Source organism: Sinocyclocheilus anshuiensis, unplaced genomic scaffold (assembly GCF_001515605.1).
Source record: "Sinocyclocheilus anshuiensis isolate Anshui unplaced genomic scaffold, SAMN03320099.WGS_v1.1 scaffold10, whole genome shotgun sequence".
Lineage (NCBI taxonomy): Eukaryota > Metazoa > Chordata > Actinopteri > Cypriniformes > Cyprinidae > Sinocyclocheilus > Sinocyclocheilus anshuiensis.
The window spans coordinates 9,092-13,317 of record NW_015546018.1 but is presented as its reverse complement, the minus strand read 5'-3'; the positions used below and the strand labels follow the sequence as shown (position 1 = coordinate 13,317).

Sequence of the window (4,226 nt, the reverse complement as noted above, 5' to 3'; positions counted from 1 at the left end):
TGGTAATGTATATCGAAATATCGGAAATGTGTTTAAAAATCATATCACCGTTATTGAAAAAAATTATATCGCGACACATATTGATATTGAATTATTGTCCAGCCCTAATCAGCAGAGACTGCTTTTTTGACTCTCAAAGTGACGGCACCCCTTGACTTGCATAATATGAATCACCAAGGACCATGGATTCAGCTAATCATCTTTAGTCTCTACTGAACAAAAAAAAGTCACCTACAATGTGAATGGGTGAATAAATTTAAAAAAAAAATTTTTTTTCATTTTTGGGTGAACTATCCCTTTAATAATGTCAATAATAGTGCACTAAAAAGAATCAACATGAAAAAAAATGAAATGTATAATTAAACTTACAACCCAACTTTTATTAACTGTCTGTAACTACTGTATGTACTAACCTTTAAATGTATCATTTAATACAATCATGTGTACATGCCCATCACATTGTACTTCCATCTACAACACTTTCATGTAATTACATCTGTAGCCTAATTAATTTATGTAATTACATCAATAATCACTTTTTTGTCCCTATTCCTACCTCTTAACCCACTTTTAAACCCAACCAAACCTGTAACCTTATACCACCTCAATAGTAGCAAGAGTTTTGCACTACAACATGAGCAAGTATATACACAGGTGCATCTCAATAAACCTTGACACGTCTGTGTGTGGTGGCTCTTGATGCCTTGACCCCAGCCTCAGTCCATTCCTTGTGAAGTTCACTCAAATTCTTGAATCGATTTTGCTTGACAATCCTCATAAGGCTGCGGTTCTCTCGGTTGGTTGTGCATCTTTTTCTTCCACACTTTTTCCTTCCACTCAACTTTCTGTTAACATGCTTGGATACAGCACTCTGTGAACAGCCAGCTTCTTTGGCAATTAATGTTTGTGGCTTACCCTCCTTGTGAAGGGTGTCAATGATTGTCTTCTGGACAACTGTCAGATCAGCAGTCTTCCCCATGATTGTGTAGCCTAGTGAACCAAACTGAGAGACCATTTTGAAGGCTCAAGAAACCTTTCCAGGTGTTTTGAGTTGATTAGCTGATTGGCATGTCACCATATTCTAATTTGTTGAGATGTGAATTGGTGGGTTTTTGTTAAATGTGAGCCAAAATCATCACAATTAAAAGAACCAAAGACTTAAACTACTTCAGTCTGTGTGCATTGAACTTATTTAATACACGAGTTTCACAATTTGAGTTGAATTACTGAAATGAACTTTTCCACGACATTCTAATTTATTTAGATGCACCTGTAGCATCAAACGCTTATTTTTTGTTAAACAAAAGTACATTGTAGTTAAAGACACCTAATATAAAGTAGAAACTACACTTCTATAAAAGATATGGCAGCTCAGAATTCAGTTTTGTTTGACTCTCCCTGACAATATCTTAGTCTTAACCAAAATAAGCTCCCAGTTAAACACTGAAAAACTGACCAACAAGACAAACCACAGCAAACGCAAACAACTCAAGCAATCAGTTTCATTTTGCAGTGGCAATTAAAAATTAAAAGGCAACTCTCAAAAAGTTATTCTGGCATAAAATCTAGTGCAGCATTATAATCAGGCGCCACATCTGGGGCTTCAAAATCTGAGCCGATTTACCCTACAGCTTGACCAATGCGAGTCTGGTTTAGGATTCCAACCAAAACAACGACCCAATATGAAGAACAGGATATCATTTACAAAACCTTTAAATAAACTATAGGTTTGACGACGAATGCTTAGCAGTTTCGACCTTAAAGCCCAAATGAGTAGTTTTAATGAGATAGTTTTCGAAGAACATTTTCAAGGAGTTCAGAAAAAGTTTAAAGAATCCCACACAAAATAACACACCACGTCACAAAAACTAAACCGATATATTTTGGCGTCACAGGACTTTCCCCCTTCAAGCAAGTTACACGCAAGTTTCAATACGCGATGAACATGGAGAAAGTTCACTAGTCCTTATGACGACTTTCTGCAATGTCACATCTTGACTAAGTTAATCGAACCAAAATAGAGCCGCAGTCAATAAAACCGCAGTGCTAGTCACCGCACATCTATCATCAACACGTTTACACCACAGCTTTTGTTTAAGAACAGCTGATGACAAATCTAACGAAGGAAAATAAGGTTAGCGAGTGCTGACCGAGGGCCGAAGAGCAACCTGTATTAGATGGGAAATACTGACTTAGCAACTTCCGATGGTAAAATGCGGTGATCTCCTTGCGATCCACGCCTCCCTCTCATCTGAACACTTAACCCAGCGATCGCGTGCTCACCTGCTGGCTTCTGGCCGCGTAGTGCTACCAAAAATGCGCCGGGTTCTCTTCAATCTACTTTGCTTGACGCCCGCGTTGGTTAAGGATTTAACCTGGTGCGTTCAAGCACCCACTTCACTAGTGACACGAGTGGCGTAATGACGTACACTCTCTCTGCTCCGCCCAGGCCAACGGGAACCCTGAAGAGGCGGGCTGAAGAAAAAAGCAAATGTGTTGGTCGGTTGTAGTAAAAGGAATTCCGACTCTTCGTTTAAAAGCCACTTCTGGCTTTTATAATTCAGCTAAATTTAGTAATGTTTTGAGATATGGTGTGGTGTGTACAAATATCATTTATATTATGCAAATACTAAACCTTTCCAAACCACCATCATTTTACATTATTTCTGGTATAAAAACCTAAATATATGTGAAAACATCAAACACTGTTAAAGAACGTTATAGTAAACTATCCAAAACACAAACCATTAAGATCTAGAAATACTATATGCAACTTCAGACAGACTCCCAGGTCTCTCACACAAATTGCCTCCTGTATGTAGGCTATATGAATCATCTACACTTACCACTTACAAACCCCACAGTGGTAATGTTCTAGAATCATTATAATAAAAGCCAACACCATTTGCAAATCTATAGCCTAACTTACCTGAATATTTAATGTTAGTTTTTTTTCCTGGCACACCTTTCATGCAGGTCAAATTCGTGTAATCTCTTTCTGAGTGTAGATAGATGCACTTTTTCACCAACAGTTGCAAAACTTAGCAAATCCTGTGATTACATTTTGGGGTTCTTGGAGACTACTTTTTGCATAAGATTGTCTTCTCTTGAGCTGAATTTGCTGGGAGGGCCAGCAACACATTGGACACATTGGAAACATTGGCTACTTGTAGATGACAGTGGAATGATGTATTTCAAATAATTTGGACAGCTTTTTAAATCCCTTGCCAGTCTCAAAGGCATCCACAACCTTTTTTCAAGGAACTCTTTAGATTGTGGCATGATGACACCACAAACCTCAAAAGCAAAGGGAACACCAGACACTAGATATAAGAAGTTTAAAAAAGACAGGTTCTACCTGCACTCCCTACGTAGTCCAATCTTTAACATCTTATTCTACTTTTATGGATTAGAAGGTGTAATAAATGTAAAGATGTTTTTACTTTTTCACCTTTGTGGGGTAGAAGAACACTGTGGAGGAACAAGGAAAGACAGGGAGGAAAAAATAAAGACAATCACTATCATCTACTTGGGTAAGAAACTATTTCTAAATAAGACAGTCCATATCAGTGCTCTTAATCTTCTTAGGCCCCTGTACATCTTTCTTAGAGTAGGATATACTGTACAGTATGTTGTACTGTATCTCAGATATTTATTATTATCTTTGGTGTTACAGATTCAGGTGACATGTGTGACCAGTGGTACCACATGTACAGATTTGCTGTAAAGTTGCTTTGTAATGATTTGTATCGTGAAAAGCGTTGTACAAATAAACTTGACTTGACTTGACTTGACATGCAGTGAGTTCAAGAGCCTGACCCCATGAAGCCCTACAGCTGTGTGGCGTGCCAATTTTAATCTTCCCCTCCCATTCCTTTTTATTATTATTGTTAAAGTTTTTGTAATGTTAAAGTTACTGTTAAAGCTAAGAATTTTTAAGACTTTTCTAATGTTTATGTGATTTAAATTATTTTTAGCTCATACTGTTAGAAATATTAAAAGATTTTATTGTAAATTAAAACATTGGTTTTATTTATATTATTACATGTATATTATACTATATAATGGTAGTAAACGGTACATTTATTTTACATTTGTGTGTAATATATATATATACAGTATCTCACAGAAGTGAGTACACCCCTCACATTTTTGTAAATATTTTATTATATCTTTTCATGTGACAACACTGAAGAAATTACACTTTGCTACAATGTAAAGTAGTG

General features: G+C 36.7%; 1 protein-coding gene and 1 pseudogene across 7 annotated transcripts in view; one reads left to right on the top strand and one right to left on the bottom strand.

Annotated features, from left to right (window-relative positions):
• The window catches only part of LOC107698542 (CAP-Gly domain-containing linker protein 1), a 74,444-nt gene extending 71,992 nt beyond the window's left edge, over positions 1–2,452 (bottom strand). For 2 of the 7 annotated variants that reach the window (XM_016499570.1, XM_016499572.1), the window contains exon 1: positions 2,284–2,446. The gene's annotated coding sequence lies outside the window, so the exon portion shown is untranslated. The other 5 variants (XM_016499571.1, XM_016499573.1, XM_016499576.1 and 2 more) reach the window with 4 other exon arrangements.
• A 1,612-nt stretch (positions 2,453–4,064) lies between these two features.
• The window catches only part of LOC107698536 (uncharacterized), a 3,441-nt pseudogene continuing 3,279 nt past the window's right edge, over positions 4,065–4,226 (top strand).